Source organism: Anser brachyrhynchus (assembly GCF_964034855.1).
Source record: "Anser brachyrhynchus genome assembly, chromosome: W".
In the NCBI taxonomy this organism is placed as follows: Eukaryota; Metazoa; Chordata; class Aves; order Anseriformes; family Anatidae; genus Anser; species Anser brachyrhynchus.
Genome location: NC_137704.1, coordinates 20,016,468 through 20,038,561, shown reverse-complemented (window position 1 = coordinate 20,038,561; position 22,094 = coordinate 20,016,468). Strand labels below are relative to the sequence as shown.

General features: G+C 47.3%; 1 long non-coding RNA gene across 1 annotated transcript; it reads left to right on the top strand.

Moving 5' to 3' along the window:
• The first annotated feature begins 7,258 nt into the window (after positions 1-7,258).
• On the top strand, positions 7,259-13,580 carry LOC308184857. The gene is made up of 2 exons (XR_013942962.1): positions 7,259-7,957; positions 11,394-13,580. It is a non-coding gene; the product is annotated as an uncharacterized lncRNA (long non-coding RNA).
• Positions 13,581-22,094: the final 8,514 nt, after the last annotated feature.

The following is a 22,094-nucleotide window of genomic DNA, read 5'->3' as shown; positions in this document are numbered from 1 at the left end:
AGAGCCCACTCCTCCCCTCTCCTTCCTTTTTCCACCTTTTAGTGCTGAGTGTGACATCATATGGTATGGAATATCCCTTTGGTTGGTTTAGGTCAGCTGCCCTGGTGATGTTCCTTCCTCACCTCTTGCCCACCCCCAGCCTGCTGGCTCTGGGAGGGTTAGAGGGAGTCCTGATGCTGTGCCAGTATTGCTCAGCAGTAGACAAAACACTGGTGTGTTACCAATGCTATTCTAGCTACAAGTGCAGAGCACAGCACTGTATGGGCTGCTGTAGGGAAAGTTAACTCCATCCCAGCCAGACCCAGTACACCATGTCACTGACAAAGATGTTAAACAGTGCTGGTCCCTGAGGGACACCACTCAGCATTGTTCTCCACTTGGACATATAACCCTCTTACTTACTCAGTCTCCTTATTGATGGTCCGAAGGCTGGGAAAGCCCTAGTCTTGCTTGTGTCTTTCAGTTCAGCTTCGCTGTTCCATATGTAACTACCTAGTAACATAACAATCTCCTATAGAAAGTGACATCTGGTCAAAACGCTACCAAGTTACAAGAAGCTTCAAACCTTTTCTGCTTTAGCAAAAGAATGCAATATTCTGAATGAATACTGTTGAAAAGGATGCAATATTCAGACTAAGCATAAATATCCATTCACCTCTCCAACATGTATGAAAAAAACCTGCAGTGTCTTTGCTTATTTGGTGTTAGTCTGGGAGAGATGGAGGGAGAAAAAGAGAGTAAGGCAAAATTGGTTCCTTGTCTAAAAGAATACAGCTTTAGAGCTTTTCACTACCCTACAGGAAGGACCCCACAGGCCCTTACTGGCAGGATACAAGGCCAACTTTGACTGACTCCTGAGGATTTCACAAGTTGTGAGCGGCTGTCAGAAAGCCCTGAGGGGTTTGCGCTTTTCAACTATGTTGTGGTTTAACCCGGCAAGCAACTAAGCACCACACAGCTTTTTGCTCGCTCACCCCACAGTGGGACGGGGGAGAGAATTTAAAAAAGAAACGGGCAAAAGCTCATGGATTTAAATCGAGACAGTTTAATAGGACAGAAAAGGAACGGATAATAATAATAATGATAAAAGAATACACAAAACAAGTGATGCACAATGCAATTGCTCACCACCCGCTGACCGATGCCCAGCCCCACCCTGAGCAGCAGCTCCCCCGATTTTATTATTCATCATGACGTTATATGGTACGGAATATCCCTTTGGCCAGCTTGGGTCAGCTGTCCTGACTGTGTCCCCTCCCAGCTTCTTGTGCACTCCCAGCCTCCTCACTGTCAGGGCAGTATGAGAAGCTGAAAAGTCCTTGACTTAGTGTAAGCGCTGCTCAGCAACAACTGAAACATCAGTTTTATTCTCATCAGCATTATTCTCATCCTACATCCAAAACACAGCACCATACCAGCTACCAGGAGGAAAATTAACTCTATCCCAGCCAAAAATCACCACTAGGTGATAGTTCCTCTGAGTCAGGAAGCACAGCCTCTCAGAATGAGCCTCTGGGCTCTCCCTAGGTGAAACTCAGGCAGGGGGTTGGGGAAAGGACCCCAAACACTCTGACCGACCCTGCATTTCTAGGGATCTGGAGACTATACCTGCCACCACAGGGTGTAGGTGAAAATCGCAGCCACAGCCTACGATGACTTAAAAGCCGTTCTCTCCAGAACAGTTACTGCTTTTGTGTTCTACCTTGCAACAGAATTACAGCTTTTGGTCATTCTGCATTTCCATCAGGAACTGCCTCTGCAATGTCTAACATTGGGCCAATGATCCTTTACCATTATTCTTCTTCTTTCCCAAACAACATCCTTGTCTCTAAATTGGAGAGACATGGATTTGACGGATGGACCACTCGGTGAGTAAGGAATTATCACAGAATCAGAGAATCACAGAATGGTTGAGGTTGGAAGGGACCTCTAGAGATCATCTAGTCCAACCTCCCTGCTCAAGCAGGGTCCCCTAGAGCACATTACCCAAGATTGTGGCCAGATGGCTTTTGAATATCTCCAAGGAAGGAGACTCCACCACCTCTCTGGGCAACCTGTTCCAATGTTCAGTCATCCTCATAGTAAAGAAAATTTTCCTCATGTTCAGATGGATCTTCCTGTGTTCCGGATTGTGCCCGTTGTCTCTCATCCTGTCGTGCACCACTGAGAAGAGTCTGGCCCCATCCTCTTGACATCCTCCCTTCAGGTATTTATATACATTGATAAGATATGTTCTGAGCCTTCTCTTCTCCAGGCTGAACAGGTCCAGTTCCCTCAGCCTTTCCTTATATGAGAGATGCTCCAATCCCCTAATCATCTTCATAGCCCTCTGCTGGACTCGCTCCAGGAGCTCCATGTCCCTCTTGTACTGGGGATACCCAGAACTGGACAGAGTACTCCAAATGAGGCCTTACCAGGGCTGAGTAGAGGAGGAGGATAACCTCTCTTGACCTACTGGCAACATTCTTCTTAATGCAGGCCAGGATACCATTGGCAGGTAAACAGATCATGGCACATCACACAGGGAGTGACACGGCAGTTTGTGCTGGAGGGCATGGTCACTGCCACTGCCGCTTCCAACTTACAGCTTGCTCAAGAGGAGCTCCAGCCATGGTATCAACCTGTGGTGGTTTTTCTCAGCTGGGCAGCTAAGCTCAACAGCCACTCTCTCACTCCCCCTCCTCAAAGGGAAAGGGGGAGAAAATACAGTGAAAAGGGCTCAAGGGTTGAGATAAGGACAGGGAGATCACTCAACAATTATTGCGATGGGCAAAACAGACTCAGCGTAGGGAGATTAATGTAATTTCTTACATATTACTAACAAGCTAGAACAGTGACATACTAAAACCAAACTAAAAAAGCCTTCCCCCCATCTACCCTCTTCTACCTCCTCCCCCCAAGCAGTGCAGGGGAACGGGAAATGGGGGTTGTGGTCACTCTCTAACACTTCGTTTCTGCCACTCCTTCACGGTCTCTCTTTCTCTGCTCCAACGTGGGATCCCTCCCACTGGATGCTGTCCTTCCCGAACTGATCCTACGTGGGCTTCCCACAGACAGCAGCTCTTCAAGACCTGCTCCAAATATGGGTCCATACCACGGGGTCCATCCATCAGGAGCACACTGCTCCAACCTGGGTCCCCCACAGGCAGAAGCTCCTGCCAGGTCACCTGCTCCTGCGTGGGCTCCTCTCCATGGGCCACAGATCCAGCCTGGAGCCTCCTCCAACAGGGGTTCTCCATAGGCTGCAGCCTTTTTCAGGTCAGTTACACCTGCTCCACTCTGTGCTCCTCCATGGGCTGCAGCATGGAAATCTGCTCCACCGTGGTACCCCATGGGCTGCTTCACCATGGTCCTCTCCACAGGCCTCAGGGGAACTGATGCTCTGGTGCCTGTAGCACCTCTCCCCGTCCTTCTTCACTGACCTTGGTGTCTGCAAGGCTGTTTCTCACTCCTCGCTCTACCAGCTGCTGTTTGTGAGAAACAATCTGTAGCCAGTAGTGACTAGAAAGCCTGTGGTTTTTTTGTTTTTACTGATTTTGCACTTCTCATCCTGTTTCTCCTACCTATTCTCCTTATTTTGGGACAGTTGGACCTTCCCCTTATCTGCTTAACATACTCCCCACTGCTATGCCACTGTCATGCCTGCACAATCACTTTTGAATATGCAAGGTTAGTGGAATTTTCCACTGCAAAAACACATTCTACTGCAAAAACACAACTTTGTTTCTCACAGCAGCAGTTTTTTTTCCCCTTTCTTAAATATGCTCTCACAGAGGCACAAACAACATCGCTTACTGTCTTGGCTCTGGCCAGCGGTGGGTACCTTTGGAGTCGGCTGAAACTAGCCCTTATTTAACACGGGGGCAGCTTCCCTGAGGCCCCTCACTACCAAAACCTTGCCACGTAAACCCAATACACCACCTGGCAGAAAACACGCCCTTTGTGTCCCATGTGCCAAATCAACTCTACTACGTACTGTAGAAGGGGATGAAGTCCCTCTAGTGCACGCAATAAATATGCTGGGGAAGACAGTCTGGGCTACTCCTGCCTCAGATAAAGGTAAAAACATCCCTGGGATACCTTTTTATCAGGGACCTGGGTGCACTTGGTGGGTAATGCAAAGAAACGGGGAGGTCCAATATGTACCTCTAGGGGATTTGATGTTGGGTGAAAAAAGCCCATGATTTGAATTGTGTGATATTAATTACTATATAATACTGTACGATTGCTGTATGCCTGTTGTGGTTTAACCTGGACGGCAGCTAAGCACCACAGAGCTGTTCACTCACCCTCCCCCCTCCCTCTCTGGGATGGAGGAAGGAATCAGAAAAATGAAGCCTGTGGGTTGAGATAGAGACAGTTTATTAGGACAGAAAAGAAAGGAAAATAATAATAATAGTAGTACTAATAATAATAATGTGTACAAAACAAGTGATGCACAGTGCATCACTTCTCTCAAGCCTATCCAGGTCCCTCTGCATGACATCGCTTCTTTCCAGCGCGTCTACTGCACCACAGAGCTTGGTGTCATCAGCCAACTTGCTGAGGGTGCATTCAATCCCACCGACCGTGACAAAGAGTCCCTCCCCAGCTTTCCTGTAGGCCTCCTTTAGGCACTGGAATGCTGCTCTAAGGTCTCCCTGGTGCTTTCTCTTCTCCAGGCTGAACAACCCCAACTCCCTCAGCCTGTCTTCACAGGAGAAGTGTTCCAGCCCCTTCATCATCTTCATGGCCCTCCTCTGGACTTTTTCTAATACTTTCACATCCCTCTTGTGCTGGGCACCTCAGAGTTGAGCACAGTACTCCAGGTAGGGTCTCACAAGAGCAGAGTAGAGGGAATCACCTCCCTCATCCTGCTGGTCATGGTTCTTTTGATGCAGCCCAGGATACGGTTTGCTTTCTGGGCTGCAAGCTCACATTGCTGATTCACATAATCATAGAATGGCCTGGGTTGAAAAGGCCCTTGAAAATCATCTAGTTTCAACCCCCCCTGCTCTGGGCAGGGTTGCCAACCGCTAGAGCAGGCTGCCCAGAGCTGCATCCAGCCTGGCCTTGAATGCCTCCAGGGATGGGGTATTCACAACCTCTCTGGGCTACCTGTTCCAGTGCCTCACCACCCTCTGAGTGAAAAACTTTCTCCTAATATCTAACCTAAATCTCCCTGTCTTAGTTTAAAACCATTCCCCTTTGTCCTATCACTACCAACACATGTAAACAGGCGTTCCCCCTCCTGTTTATATGCTCCCTTCAAGTACTGGAAGGCTGCAATGAGGTCTCCCCAGAGCCTTCTCTTCTCCAAGCTAAACAAGTCCAGTTCCCTCAACCTTTCTTCATAGAGGCGCTCCAGCCCTCTGATCATCTTAGCGGCCCTCCTCTGGACCCGTTCCAAGAGCTCCACATCCTTCTTGTGCTGGGGGCCCCAGGCCTGCATGCGGTATTCCAGGTGGGGTCTCACAAGAGCAAAGTAGAGGGGGACAGTCACCTCCCTCTCCCTGCTGGCCACCCCTTTTTTAATGCAGCCCAGGACACAGTTGGCCTTCGGGGCTGAAAGCGCAGACTGCTAGCTCATGACCAGCTTCCCATCCAGCAGGACCCCCAAGTCCTCCTCCGCATTCATTTTGATTCGTGTTGAGCTTCTCATTAATTAACACCCCCAAGTCCTTCTCCTCAGAGCTGCTCTCAGTCCATTCTCCACTCAGCCTGTATTTGCGCTTGGGACTGCCCCAACCCAGATGCAGGACCTTGTACTTGGCGTTTTTGAACTTCGCAAGGTTTGCACAGGCCCCCTTCTCAAGCCTGTCCAGGTCCCTCTGCATGGCATCCCTTCTTTCCAGCGCGTCTACTGCACCACAGAGCTTGGTGTCATCAGCCAACTTGCTGAGGGTGCATTCAATCCCACCGTTCGTGTCAGCATCAAAGATGTTAAACAGCACTGGTCCCAATACTGACGCCTAAGGAACATCACTCTTTATTGACCTCCACAACTTCTCCGGCCAACCTGTTCTAGTGTCTCAGCACCCCCATAGTAAAATATTTAGATTGGTTATAAGGAGGAAATTCATCTTCTTTTAGCTTAAAGCCATTTTCCCTTGTCCTATCACTACGCCCCCTGAGAAACTGTCCCTCTCCAGCTTTCCTCTAGGCCCCCTTTAGGTACTGGAATACTGCTATAAGGTCTCCCTGGAGTCTTCTATTACTATAATATTATTATTACTATACTCCTGAACTACAACAGCAATTCCTCTTAATTTGGTGCACCGTTTTTCCCTTTACCTATATGATCAGGTAGGCAGGCAGGCAGGCAGAGCCGTGGTACAGCAACTCAGATGAACCAGGTCAGCCAACCAAGCACTGACCCAACCACTGCCACCTCCTTGTTGCCCTCTCAAGACAGGAGGCTTTGGGCTGCTTCAAGACAACACAAAAACAAAAACTTTTTGTGCACTTTGTCGCATTCTTGTCTTTAAAAAATAACAACACCAACCAACACATCCCCACTAAATCACAGGCAGTGCCTTCCCCTTGCTGGAACAGAGACCCATACACCCCCTCCCGGTACCACATTTCAGCTCGCTGCCATGCCAAGCCACCCCAGCCCAGCCGACGCGCCGAGAAGTACCCCACAGGCGACCGACACCGCTCACAGAGGCTCCACAAAACCAACTAGCAGCTGAGCCTGCCTCCTCTGAGCTTCAGTCCGCGCGCCCCGTGCCCAGCCACAGCCCCATTGGCGAACACTGATGGCAGTCAGCGCAAGCCCAGTCAATGGCAAGGCGGCGGCAGAGCCCGCCCCAGGCAGAAAAGCCAATGAGCGCCCGCCAAGTCCCAGGAACAGGAGAAAGCGGAAGGCCTACACTGCACCGAGCGCCCGCAAGGCACGGTCGCTCCGATAACAGTGCGGACGGCCACCGGCAAGCGCGAGTATCTCATGGGGGCGCCCCTGAGGCGGAGACCCAACCGACCGGTGTCGACCCGAACCATGCGCCTGGCAACACCACCACCTCGTTAGTCGTTATTACGTCATCAAAGCGCGCATTAAATCGATCCGTTTTCAATTCCCGGCCAGGTTACGCTGTAATAGCGCTCACGCGCTTCGCGCGGTCCTCTCAGTACTCACCACAAAGAACTTTCGCCCTGCCGTTCCTGCTCGTTACCACTTCGTGCTCCTCGGCTCGCTGGAAAGCGGGGCAGGCGCTGGCTAATCCCGACTCGTATTCCCAGCCTGCACCATGCGGTGGAAGTGACGGCATAACCACTGTAAGAAATGGTCCAGCAATTCGTGCCACTAAGGGGTTTTGAAGGGTTAACATTGAGGCCTGGGTTTAGGCGAGAAGAGAACAAAGGGATTTCTTCGGAGAAAAACTGCTGACTTTGCACGAATGTGCAGTAACTTCTGACAGCCGGCCAAGAGGCCACTAGATAAGGAGGAAGAATATGAGCCTCCCTGTCCGAGCGGCCCCCGAGAAACTAACAGAGACTGATAAGCAGGCGCACCTGGGAGGACTTCGGATTCGGGAAACCAATTATAATAACCCTGCCTCTTCTAGAAGTAGTAATGAATATGTATTAGCCTAGGAGCATAAAAACCAACTGCCTTACGTAACAGGTGTGCGTCCCGGTGGAGCAGAGACTCCCGGCGCATCCAGCGCTGTTTGCTTGCCTCTATTCGTTTAATAAATTGTAAACTCTGATTGTAATCCTATTTGGGACTCAGTCATTTATAACAATTGGGGGCTCGTCCGGGATGGTCTTGGTTCCTGAATTCTGACTTGATCTAGGAGGGGCGCCCCCACCATTTGGTGGCTCCTGTTCGAGTCAGGTCAGGGCTAATGCCATCCTGAACCTGAATAAGGGCAAGCAAAGATTTAGATTTTTTTATGAGCTCCCTTTGCCGGCTGCAGCACTATATTTTGCCCGTAATTCTGCGCGCGAAGATCCGAACGAAGACGACGGAGTCGTAAGTATTTAAGGCGTATACCATTCGGTTGGGTGGGTTTCGGTTGCCTGTGTGTGTGAGAGTGTGACTGAGACGGAACGTAGTTCCGAAGCGATTGTGGAGGTCTTCTAACCGCGGTTCCAATCTCCCGCGAGGGACTTGGCCGGTGAAGGACCGAAGCGATTCCTATAGGATTCGTGGGTGGGTGATAGGTCCTAAACCCCCTGCAAGACACTCTCACTAAGGCAACCAAGGGCTGTAGGAATTGCCACAGTAAAATTCCTAGATGGGTCAGACAAAATTGAAGACCCGGGACCAGAGAAAAGGGAGCAAATTACCAGACATACCACCAGAAAGTCCATTAGGGATAATGATTAGAAATTGGAACGATAGGGGCCCCAGAAAAGGAAAAAAGTAAATTAAAAATGGTTCAGTATTGTATGACAGAATGGCCGAAGGAGCCTTTAAGACCACATGTCTTTTGGCCCGTTTTTGGATCCTTTGAAGACTGGGTTTGCCAGGCCTTAAATATACATGTTAATTCAAAGGAACCTTTTAGCCAGGAGGAAAGTGATTATGCAGGATTATGGATCAGGATCTCACGTCCTTTTCCAGCCTCAATATTTACACTAAAAGCAGACGAGAAGTTTGACGAAGAAGAGAACAAAAAAATAAAAAATAAAAAAAAAAAAGGAAAAAGAAAAAGATGATGAATGGGAGTCATTGGATAACCTACCACCTCTATATCCTAACAATCCACCCCCGGTGGTGCATCTTGTAATCCTGTTGTGTTCTTAAATGTTTTGACTGTGTCAAGGAGGAAGGTGGGAGCATTATCTAAGTAACAGTTTAGAAGTTTGGGTATATTCGCGGTGGTGTTTGGTCAGTTTCCCAAGTATCGGGGGAGCGGGGCTGACTGATTATCAAAGTGGTAGAACGGAGAGTCACTTCTTTGGTGGTTCGGGCCTGAGCCCTGGGAATTTGGTAAGAAGGGGGAGAGCGAATTTATTTAGGCCTCAGTACCTTTTTAAACCCCCATCTTGACGGATACACAGGAGTGATTCCTTGTTTTGTGTAGGCTTACTAACAAAGTGCATGAGAAAAATTAGCATTTGGCTTGAAATTCGGTCTTATTGAAATGTAAATTTTGTGGAAAAGGTGTTATTGTTTGTCTAGAAGACAGAAGGCTGAGTGCTTCAGGTGTTTTTCCGAAGTCCTGCGGATTTATGATTGGAATGGGGCTCATTAATAATCTGAAATAGTAAAGTTTGTATGTGGAAAGAAGAGTTTAATCCCAGAGAATTGGGACATTTGGGAAGAAGATTAGGAAAAGATAGTAAAAACCTGCAATAAAAAGGTTTGCGTGGAAATTGAAACAAGGGACAGTAACTAATATAAATAAATAAAAGGGAATGGGAAATCAAGGAAAAGGGGAAAATCCAAAAAAAAAAAGACGTCCTAAAAAAGAAAAAGCCTCCTTGGGTGCATATTGGCACATTGGAAGGATATTGTTAGAAATGGGGGCACAGAAAGCAAGAGGACTTTCACTAAGTATTGCAATCAATGGTGGCCACTATATAAACTAAATGGCCACTTTATGGATCAATCGACTATAACAGTGTCTTGCAATTAATGTTTTTGAGGAGAGAAGGAAAATAGGATGAAATGTTGTATAGTGATATGTTGTTTCAGCATGTTGGAGGGAAAAGGTTTGGAATTAAGTTGGCCCGTGACTGAGCCTTTGGTGTTGGCATTAGAAAAGTACGGGCTGGAGAAAGATAAAGGAAGTGTTAAAAGGGTTGTTGAAGGTGTTAAAGGTTGTGTGGCATGTAGTATTTAACAGAGCTGTTTGAAGTTGAATGAGCAGGGAAAGAGGATGTAGGAATGTTAATAGTTCCGTCTCAACCCGAGGCTGAGATCTCTAAATCGCGGGTGTGAGCCCTCTGGGGCAGGGGGACCGTGATGGGTCCGAGAGAGTTGTCGTGGAAACAGAAAAGCAGCTAACTCTTGAAACAACCTGAGTTCCTGTGTGAGCTCAGATTGCCAATGGGACCGCTCAGGGAACTTTCAACGATTGCATTCCCCTGACCGACCCCCTCACTGAGACCCTAATCACCCCGGAAATTATGTAAATACTAAAATCTGGTTAAATTGGCTATTGGGAATTGAGAATCTGTTCCAACAAGGTCCAAAAGAAACCCCTATGGAATTTATGGAATTTTTGAATTTCTGGACCAACTTTGAAATGCAATGAAAAAAAAAAAAAAAATGGACCTGGCTTTAAAAAAAAAAAAAAAAAAAAAAAGAGAGAGAGGCAACTGGCTAGCCTCTTTCCAGGGCAATCAGCCCCTGATATCAGAAAGAAATTGTCTTAGGCTGCAGGACAAACTTACAACAGTCAGGAATGATGGGGACCTGGGGCATCTACCCTAGCAGGTCCACTAGTTGAAATAAAGCTAGGAAACGAAGACAGAGGCTTGAATTTTTTGTTGGTTATGGGAGCTTCTTTCTCTGTGTTAATTAGGCTGTAAATGTAATAGGAGCAACATATTCAGTGTTAAATAGTTTAAAAGGACGATTAGGAACTAAGACAACTACAATAATTGGAGCCACAGGGAAAGAGGAGGAATGGTCATTCTTACAATCCCTTGATTTGCGTTTTGGGGGTAAGGAACTAACCCATGAATTTTAGTATGTACCAGAATGCCCGATGCCACTCTTGGGACGGGATCTATTAGCCAAATTAGATGCAACAATAACCTTTGAGGATGGAGAATTAATAATGAAGGTACCTGAGTCCAAAGTAGGCCAAATCCTAATGATCAAAGATAAACCCTTTGTTAATATTCCAAGAGAAGTAGAAAATGCAGTTATAGCAACAGTACGGGAAACAGATGTACCAGGGAAGTCGAAACTGGCACAACTGGTAAAGGTGGAATTAAAGGAAGGAGCCAAACCTGTTTGAATCAAACAATATCCACTTAAGATAGAAGCTAGGCACGGGAATGGTGAAAATTATTGACAAATTTCTCAAATATCAGATTCTGGAAGAATGTAAATCGGAATACAATACTCCAATTTTTCCAGTAAAGAAGCCGAATGGCGAGTATAGATCTGTACAAGATCTTAGAGCAAAAAATGAAATAACAAAGGATATTCACCCAGTAGTAGCTAATCCTTAAACATTGTTAACATCTGTGAAAGAGAAATATAAATGGTTTACCGTGATAGATTTAAAGGATGCCTTCTTTTGCATACCTCTTGATAAAGATAGTAGAAAATTATTTGCCTTCAAATGGGAAAACGTATTGAAGTTTTTGGACCACATATGGTAACAACCGTTTTGGAACAAAGGGGGGGGGGCACTGGTTATCACCCAGCCGGATGATGAAATATCAGGCAATCCTAACTGAACAAGATGACATAACCTTGAAAACGACTAACCTGTTATATCCAGCAGTATTTCTAGGAACCGTTCCAGAAGAAGGACCGTTGGAACACAATTGTGTGGAAATAATCGAACATACGCCAGCCACAAAGATTTGAAGGATGTACCCCTTGAAAGGTATTCAGTGGGAATACCACACTCCGTGGCACCCACAAAGCTTAGGGAAAGTAGAAAGGATGAATCAAACAATAAAAAAACAATTGGCTAAGTTAATGATCGAGACACAGCTGCCCTGGACGAAATGCTTACCATTGGCACTTTTAAACATAAGAACTAAACCACACAGTGAGACTGGATTATCATCATATGAAATGTTATATGGTATGCCTTATTCTCAAGGGATGCCCCTAGGGAACAATGTAGTTGAGGATCATAGTATCCAGAAATACATAATTACCATTGGAAGGAGATTACAGGAGATAAGAGAAATTGGGATGATGACTCAGACACCACCTTTAGGATTTGCTATTCATAAAATACAACCAGGAGACAAGGTCTTAATAAAAACCTGGAGAGAAGAATCATTGAACCCCCGATGGGAGGGACTGTACCTTGTTTTACTTACTACTGAAACAGCTGTGAGAACAGCAGAAAGGGGTTGGACCCACGCATCCAGAATAAAAGGACCAATAACTACCGAAGCCTGGAGGGTTGAGTCCACTCCTGGGGAACTGAAACTGAGACTAAAGAGGAACTGATATCCCAGCAATGAGGTTCTGCATGAATTAAGGGCACTGGATAAAGAGGACAAGGCTGAAGGGAGGAAAGGGAGAAGGCAAGACCGGGGTAGGACCCTCCACTGCGGCGTGTATGGTCTACCGAGGGAGGCAACCCCTATGGGTATTGACCGCCGAGTGAGGGTGCCTCGACCGGACTTCTCCCACACCAAGATCAGTTTGTCCTGAGAAAAATAACATGAGAACCTTTTAAACCCATAATAAAATTGTGATTAGTTTTTCCAGGAGCTGGATCACCCTGAAGGGTTGAATGGTAACACAAGCTCTGAAAGCGAGCCCAACCCCATGATTGAAGGCGCTTCCCACACTCTCAAGACTGGACGGCGAAAAAGGCTTATAATATGACAGGTCGCCAAAGAGAACTGAATTGTGACTGTAAGTGGAAACCCAACGTGGGAGCTTGGAAGCGTGCATATACGAGTACAAACGGGGCAGACATTGTAACAGGACCACTCGGTAACAAGGACACTGTGTATTATCACGCCCCAAAGGGTAAAGATGGATGGGATGGTCATTTTCCAAACGGGACGTGGGCCCTAAAGGGACATTATTGGGTGTGTGGCAAACATGCTTACAAGAGGCTACCCGGAAACTGGTCGGGAATATGCTATGTGGGGTACATAAGACCCTTGTTCTTTTTATTGTCACAAACACAAGGAAATCATTTAGGAATAAGATTATATGATGACCTGAACAGAGTAAAACGATCTATTGATACTTCCTTAGCCGGGGATAGTGCCCAAAAATGGGGAAAGGATGAATGGCCTCCTGAAAGAATCATACAGCATTATGGGCCAGCTACCTGGAACCCGAATGAGTTGGTATCAGGAGCCCGAGAACCTATTTATAATTTGAACCGAATAATTAGGTCGCAAGCTATCCTCGAAGTTGTAACCAATCAAACAGTGACGACCTTGTATCTTCTGGATGATCAATCCACTCAGATGAGGAATGCTATCTTTCAACGTAGAATGGTCATAGACTATTTACTAGCAGAAGAAGGGGGAGTGTGTGGAAAACTGAACGATTCTAATTGTTGTTTACAAATTGATGATAATGGAAAAGTGGTTAAGCAGATAACAAAGGAAATTAGGAAGCTAGCCCACGTCCCAGTACAAACTTGGAAGGGTATGGATTGGGATTTCTTTTCATGGTTGCCTGGTGAACCATGGGTTAAAAGGATGCTGTTTTTATTTTTATGTGGTATAGTGACATTATTGTTTATACCTTGTATGATACCTTGCTTTACGTTGTTGATACGGCGAGTAATAAATAGCACCCAATTTGTGATGACTTCAGTGGAGAGAAAAGGTGACGTGTCGATAATGATGCTTAAGAAGTGGACACCCCGAGAACTGACTGATGAAATCCAATTGTTACTGACAAAGGTTGAAGGAGAGACACGAATTGATGATTAAAAAAAAAAAAAAGGGAGGAATTGTAAGAAATGGTCCAGCAATTCGTGCCACTAAGGGGTTTTGAAGGGTTAACATTGAGGCCTGGGTTTAGGCGAGAAGAGAACAAAGGGATTTCTTCGGAGAAAAACTGCTGACTTTGCACGAATGTGCAGTAACTTCTGACAGCCGGCCAAGAGACCACTAGATAAGGAGGAAGAATATGAGCCTCCCTGTCCGAGCGGCCCCCGAGAAACTAACAGAGACTGATAAGCAGGCGCACCTGGGAGGACTTCGGATTCGGGAAACCAATTATAATAACCCTGCCTCTTCTAGAAGTAGTAATGAATATGTATTAGCCTAGGAGCATAAAAACCAACTGCCTTACGTAACAGGTGTGCGTCCCGGTGGAGCAGAGACTCCCGGCGCACCCAGCGCTGTTTGCTTGCCTCTATTCGTTTAATAAATTGTAAACTCTGATTGTAATCCTATTTGGGACTCAGTCATTTATAACACCACCTTTCACACAACAGAGGGCGAGGAGGTGGGGCTCGCTGGCCTGGTGCATTATTGTAGGTGTAGTCTGAGAGGGGCACTGCCATGAGTAGTCGCGGTCGGAACCTTTTGCGGAGCTTGCTGTCAGGGCTTGTGTGGAATAATTGCCTAAGGTGACTTGGAAATTAAACTGATATTCACATTTTAAAGAAAACGTACAGCACTGAAGAAGCTTTAAGGGTGGAGTGTAGCCGCACTACCTAAGCGTTCCCTAGGCCTCCAACCTTAGATGCTATTGTGCTGGGGGAGCCTGGTGTGCTGACTCTAAGGAACAGTACGGAGTGCAGAGCGGAGTGGAGACACCGTGGCTAGGCTCTGTGACCGGCTGGGAACTTGATTGTTCTTGTGCACACCGAGACCAATAAGCTGCATATTTGCTACCCTGAGCCAACAACCTGTCGTGTTTTTGACAAAATGCTGTACTCCAGTGAACTTCTGCTCATTATAATATCATTATAATACCAAAACACACCTCCATCCCAAAAGCTACCCGCCTCCAAGGTGCGACCACCCCTCACTGAGCACGCGCTCTGAATTTCTCGGAGCTTAGACCTTTAAACGAAAGCGAGAAAACGTTGCACCAATGGTAGTTGAAAAGTCCTTGGCTTAGTGTAAGCACTGTTCTGCAACAATTAAAACATCAGCGTGTTATCAACATTATTCTTATCCTAAATCCAAAACGCAGCATAATACCAGCTAGTAGGAGGAAAATTAACTGTTCTAGCTGAAACCAGGACAATGTCCTATTAGTGGTATCACAGTAACAGACATGCAGATAATGACGAATTAATTTTGATAGAACCGGACAAGCAGAGTGGTGTGATGGAATCAGAAGGGACTTCAGCATGCGACAGTCCAACACCATCTGTTCTGCCCTGAAAGATTGTTACGAAAGATGGAGCCCAAAGTCAGTCACAGGGGATGTGATATACCCATTCAATGCCGTGCCTCTTGGCCTAGGAGGTGACAAGATTGTTTCGGAAGTGAATCCCATTGTTGGACTCAATTCCCTCTGGGATATCAAGACACCACAGAACTTGCCTTTCCAGGCCTAAGATGGTGTTTCCTGTAGTGGCATGTAACGCTTGCCTTGGAGTGTCTGTGGGAGTGGTCCAGTATACTCAGTTTGCCAGGCTTCACCATACACCATATTGAAAAAATAGCCACCGGGCCCCACTCGAAATAGTTTGTCTTTCAAGTCACTCGATATAGAGGACTCGCAAGCTGACTATAGCCAGGAACATGCATTCTTCAGAATCCCACAAGGCCTAGGAAAGCTTGCGTTTCCTTTTTGCTAGTTGGTGGAAACATAGCAGTTATTTTGTTGATCACATCCATTGGGATGCGGTGATGTCCATCTTGCTATTTTACCCCCAAGAACTGTATTTCCTGTGCAGGTCTCTTGACCTTACTCTGCTTAATGGCAAAACCAGCTTTCAGGAGAATTTGGATTATTTTCTTCCCTTTCTCAAAAACTTCTTCTGCTGTGTCATCCCACACAAGGATGTCGTCAGTATACTGCAGGTGTTCAGGAGCTTCACCCTCTTCCAGTGCTGCCTGGATCAGTCCGTTGCAACGGTAGGGCTGTGTTTCCACCCCTGGGGCAGTTGATTCCAGGTGTATTGGATGCCCCTCCAAGTGAAAGCAAACTGTGGCCTGCATCCTGCTGTCAAAGGGATCGAGAAAAATGCATTAGCAATATCAACTGTGGCGTACTACTTGGCTGCCTTTGATTCCAGTTCATATTGGAGTTCTAGCATGTCTGGTACTGCAGCAGTCAGCGCTGGCGTGACTTTGTTCAGGCCCCGATAGTCCACCGTTAGCTTCCACTCGCCATTAGACTTTCACACTGTCCATATGGGACTATTAAAGGGTGAGTGATTCTTGCTGATCACTCCTTGGTTGTCCAGTTGACGAATTAGCTTATGAATGAGAATCAGGGAGTCTCGGTTGGTGTGATATTCCTGCCGGTACACTCTTGTAGTAGCGATTGGCATCTGCTGTTCTTCGACCCTCAGCAACTGTACTGGGTCTGGCTGGGATGGAATTAACTTTCCCTGCAGTAGCCCATACAGTGCTGTGCTCTGCATGTGTAGCTAGAACAGCACTGGTATCACACCAGTGTTTTGTCTACTGCTGAGCAATACTGGCACAGCATCAGAACTCCCTCTAACCGCCCCCTCACAAGAGCCAACAGGCTGGGGGTGGCCAAGAGGTGGAGAGAGGACATCACCAGGGCAGCTGACCTAAACCAACCAAAGGGATATTCCATACCATATGATGTCACACTCAGCACTAAAAGGTGGAAAAAGGGAAGGAGAGGGGAGGGGTGGGCTCTCGTTATGAAAATGTCTATCCTCCCAAACACCGGCTACGTGTATTTGTAGTGGTTTTACTCAGGTGGGCAGCCAAGCTCCAGCACAACCGCTCTCTCACTCCCCCTCCTCAAAGGGGAAGGGAGAGAAAATACGATGCAAAGGGCTCAAGGGTTGAGATAAGGACGGGGAGATCACTCAACAATTATCGTGACAGGCAAAACAGACTCAGAGTAGGGAGACAGTAAGATTTATTGCCTATTACTAACAAGCTAGAGAAGTGAGAAACAAAGGAAAGAAACCAAAGACGCCTTCCCCCCATCCACCCTCTTCCACGTCCTCCCCCCAAGCGGTGCAGGGGAATGGGTGAATGGGGGTTGCGGTCAGTCTATAGCACTTCGTCTCCACCGCTCTTTCTCAGTCACTCTCTTCCCCTGCTCCAACGTGGGGTCCCTCCCACGGGATGCAGTCCTTCCCGAACTGATCCCGTGTGGGCTTCCCACAGGCAGAAGCTCTTCAAGAACTGCTCCAGATAGGGGTCCGTACCGTGGGGTCCATCCCTCAGGAGCACACTGCTTCAACATGGGTCCCCCACGGGCAGCAGCTCCTGCCAGGTCACCTGCTCCTGCATGGTCTCCTCTCCACAGGCTACAGGTCCGGCCCTGGTACGATACGGCCCTGTCACGATTGGTGACAGAAGGGAGTCAAATGCATGTCGGGGGGGAGGGTTAGGTCAGACAATATTTGCTGTCTTTGTCTGCCATGTTGTCTTCTCTCCATAGATATGTACAGGAGCGATTACCAGTTCCATTGGATGTTCCGGTACACCCATTCTGACCTGGACATCAGGTACTGATTCAAATCTGGAAAGACGAGCCTCTAAAGGAGAAGTGGAAAGGACCCTACACCGTCTTGCTCCATACCTACACTGCAATCAAGGTGGAAGGGATCAAATCGTGGATTCTCTACACTCGTGTGAAGGCAGCACCACCACCAGAAGAGGAGAAGCAAGACCTACCATCAAAAGAAGCAAAAGAGACTTTGTGGCAAGTAGAACCGACCGAGGACTTGAAATTGCTGTTTAAAAGGACAAAATGATTTCTGTTCTGATTAGAATTTCCTTAACAGGGTTGACTTATAGTTCCGATGCTTGGACACAGAACTCTATAGTTCAGTTAGCTTTAAATTTAACCCGCTTTGCAAACGCAAACCTCACCAAGTAATGTTAGTGAAACAAGATATAGGTAATATAGAGTATTTCTTCAAGTTAGCAGAAATGGACAAGAACTATGTAGTGAGAACTATGAAGCCTAAAAGTGAGGTGAATAGTCTCAAAGGGGGGAAATTGTAGTCCCAAAGCTGGGAAAAAACAAGGAAACCTTGAAGAAAATAGGGAGGCCTGTAGCTTGTGTAGTCTTTCAATAGCTTGTGTAGTCTTTTAGCTGAGAAAATAAGGAAAGAGAGAGACAGGTAGCCTTGAGCTAGCAGAAGCAAGGAAAATAAGGGATAAAAGGTAAAAAACAAGAAGGAGAAAAACAGCTCCAGACTGGCCTATAGTAACCTTTTGCTCATTAATGGCATTAACATATTAAAATCTACACCCATCAAAATGCTAATGTATGCTAATGTGGGATTTGGTGTTCTCCCCCCCCCCCCCCCCCCCCCCCCGCGGTTCCTCTGTAATGTGCAAACTCAGTAGAGATAAGTTAGGTGAGCTGTAATAGCCAATCAAAAGTAGCCAAAGAGATAGTTTTCACAAGTTTGCTGTGTATAAATGACGGTGACTCGAGTCAGAGGTGTGCTTGCTTTGTGAAAGATTGCCAAGCACCTGACTCTGCAGAGTTATGTAATTAATTATTTAATTAAAAGACCTTTGTGTGGATTTTGAATCTGTGTGCTTATTGGCGCAGCGCACCAGGCACGAACCTACGGACAACAGTTTGGCAACCCAGATGGGACCCTTAAATTAGCCTTACCCGGTCCATCTCAATGGCATCAGCTTCGGAGGGGAGCACACCAGAGACCAAGCGCGCACCGGTGATTTTATTGGGGTCTGGACTCGACCCTCCAAGAGTCCGGGACCTGCAAGTGGTTGTAGTGGGTTTACATGGCAAGGTTTTGGTAGCAGGGGCCATAGGGGTGGATTCTGTGAGAAGAATCTAGAAGCTGCCCCATTTTAGATAAGGGCCCTGCTGCTGGCCAGGGCCAAGCCAATAAGTGATGTTTGCGCCTCTGTGAGAGCATATTAAAGAAAGGGGAAAAAAAAAAAACCTGCTGCCACACAGCAGCTGGGAGAGAGAGAGGAGTGAGAAACAGCCTTGCAGACACCAAGGTCAGTGAAGAAGGAGGGGGAGAGGTGCTCCAGGCACTGGAGCAGAAGTCCCCTGCTGCCTGTGGTGAGGACCATGGTGAAGCAGGCTGTCCCCCTGCAGCCCATGGTGTACCACGGTGGAGCAGGGTTCCACGCTACAGCCTGTGGAGGAGACCATGGTGGAGCAGGTGGACCTGCGCTGAAGGAGGCTGTGGCCTGTGGAGGACCCCCACCGGAGCAGATTCCGGGCCAGACCTGTAGCCCATGAAGAGGAGACCACACAGGAGCAGGTGACCTGGCAGGAGCTGCTGCCCGTGGGGGACCCATGTTGAAGCAGTGTGCTCCTGAGGGATGGACCCCACGGTACGGACCCCTATCTGGAGCAGTTCTTGAAGAGCTTCTGCCTGTGGGAAGCCCACGTGGGATCAGTTTGGGAAGGACTGCATCCCGTGGGAGGGACCCCACTTTGGAGCAGGGGAAGAGAGTGACCGAGAAAGAGCGGTGGAGACGAAGTGCTATAGACTGACCACAACCCCCATTCCCCCATTCCCCTGCGCCACTCGGGGGGAGGAGGTAGAAGAGGGTGGATGGGGGGAAGGCGTCTTTGGTTTCTTTCCTTTGTTTCTCCCTTCTCTAGCTTGTTAGTAATAGGCAATAAATCTTACTATCTCCCTGTGCTGAGTGTTTTGCCCGTCACGATAATTGTTGAGTGATCTCCCCGTCCTTATCTCAACCCTTGAGCCCTTTGCATCGTATTTTCTCCCCGTTCCTCTTTGAGGAGGGGGAGCGAGAGAGCGGCTGAGGTGGAACTCAGCTGCCCACCCTAGTAATACCACCACAGTGGTACAACCGCGCAACGCTCTGAGGAATCCACCAAATGTCTGGGGATCAAGGGGAAGTTACTGGACTGGTGAGTACGATTTGTATCTTCCTATGGGTATATGGAGAGCAGATTGTCAGCCTCATATGTAGACACTGTGATTTAGCAAGAACGGGAAATAGCCCCATGAGCTACCAGGATAAAGCCAAGTGTGACCAGGTGCTAGAGGAAATGGGAAGCAGTCAGTCCAGAACGCCCCCTCCATTCTTCCCCCTGGGATGCATCCTCAGAAATTGGTCTAAATTTGGTGGTGATTATTTGATAAAGGATAAAATGAGGAATGAGGCACTACTGTAATCAGGAGTGGACTCAGTACGAATTAGATGGTGGAGAACAATGGCCAGAAATTGGATCCTTTAAGTATGATACCATATGGTAATTGCTGTTATTTTGCTGGTGGGAAGGAAAATGGGATGACGTGATGTATGTTGGTCCTTTCATGTTGCTGCATCGGGACTTGCAAAATCAGATGGAGTGTGGATTGTGGAAAGATCGTGCTATGTTATGCGCTGAAAAGAAAGGGAAAAAAGAGAACGATAAACCCACTAAAATTTATCCAAGTCTAGAACAAGAATAAGTTCAGTTTTTGGTACCCTCAGCACTACCACCGCAGTATGGACTAGAGGCTTCCCCTACCTCTGGGACTTCTGTGGGGACGCCAGAGACTTCCCCTGGGAGTTGGATTTCTGAGGTCTCTAATAGGACATCGGAAATCTTCCCCAAAACTCAGACTGCAGGTGGTTAGGTGGTTCTGCAGAGGTTTCTGCAGGGACAGAGGTTTCTCCTGAAGCTCGGGATGCGAGTATCTCTGCGGGCATGTCTGTGGGTGTTTCTGCAGCAGGTATTTTGGCGGACGTTTCATCAGGGACATCAGGAATCATTCCTGGGGCTCAGACTGTAGAGGTCCCCACAGGGACAGAGATCACTCCTGGGACTCGGGCTGCAGAGATTCCTATGGAAACACTGGAGTCCTCCCCTGAGGCTCGACCTGCAGATTTTTCTGTAGGGACATCGAAGACCCATCCTGAGGCCCAGGATGATTCTAATTATAGCCCAATAGCACTTCCAACCCGACAAAGGGTAGGGCCAGTTATCCAGGCTCTGTTGAGACAGGCAGTGGGACCAGAAGGAGAACCTATTTTTGTTCATATTCTGTTTACAACATCGGATTTGTTAAACTCTCTGTTGGACCTTATAGGGAGAATCCGGCAGAAATGCATCAGTTGTTAGAAATTATTATGATTTCCCATAACCCTAACTGGGGGGGATATGCAAGCCCTGTTAAACACATTGTTGACTGTAGAAGAAAAGAGAATGGTCTTAGAGAAAGCTCAGGCAGAAATGAAGAACTTGTACCCAAGAGAGGATGTAGAAGAATTGTTACCTGTTAAGAAAGATCCTAAGTGGGACCCAAGTACTAGCAGGAGTCAGCGATTAATAGAACAATAGCGACAATTAATCCTATATAGGATTCAACACAGAGTACCAAAACCAAGAGACCTCTCTAAATTATACGAGGTCCGCCAGGGCCTGGATGAGAATGCATCTGCTTTTTATGAACTCCTCTGTAAAACAGCCAGAAAGTGGACAGATTTAGATCCAGATGAGCAGGTGAATGATCGACTGTTTGCCATGCTGTTCATAGGGCAATCAGTTCATAGGGCACCCAGTGTGGTGCAATTGCCTAAAGTAACTAGGAAAATAAAACTAATATTCACATTTTAAAGAAGATGTACAGCACTGAAGAGGCTTTCAGGGTAGGGTGTAGCTGCATTACCTGAGCGTTCCCTAGGCTTCCAACCTTAGATGCTATCGCGCTGGGGGAACCTGGTGTGCTGGCTACGGAACGTAGAGTGGAGTGGAGACACCACGGCTAGGCTCTGTGACCGGCTGGGGACTTGATTGTTCTTGTGCACACCGAGACCGATAAGCCGCACTTTTTGCTACCCTGAGCCAACGACCTGTCATGTTTTGACAAATGCTGTACTCTAGTGTACTTTTGCTCATTATAATCTCATTATAATACCAAAACACACCTCCATCCCAAAAGTTACCCGCCTCCAAGGTGCGACCACCCCTCACTGAGCACGCGCTCTGAATTTCTCGGAGCCTATTCCTTTAAATGGAGACGGGAAAACTTTTCATCAGTCATAACTAAGATATGCTTGACTAGAGTCACTCAAGCTCCACCTAAAAGATAGAAAATAATATAAATTGGCCTAAGAGAGAGGGAATGTCGGGGAAGATACTATCATTAAGATACCACCGTCAGGGGAGATACCATCACGAGGGAATATACCATCCCGAGGACCTCCTGACTCCTGGGATCAGTCGACGGGCTGAGCCTCTCTTCCCCCCCGCATTGGGACGCCTTTGGGTGAGATTTGAACACTTGGTTATACTGTGTGTCTCCGTGGAAACTTAGAAATCTCTATAGAGTCTTTGTGCCTTTTAACACGTTAATTTCCAGGCTGCGCACCTGTGTATTTCATGCATGCTAGCTTGCTTTTGCAGACAG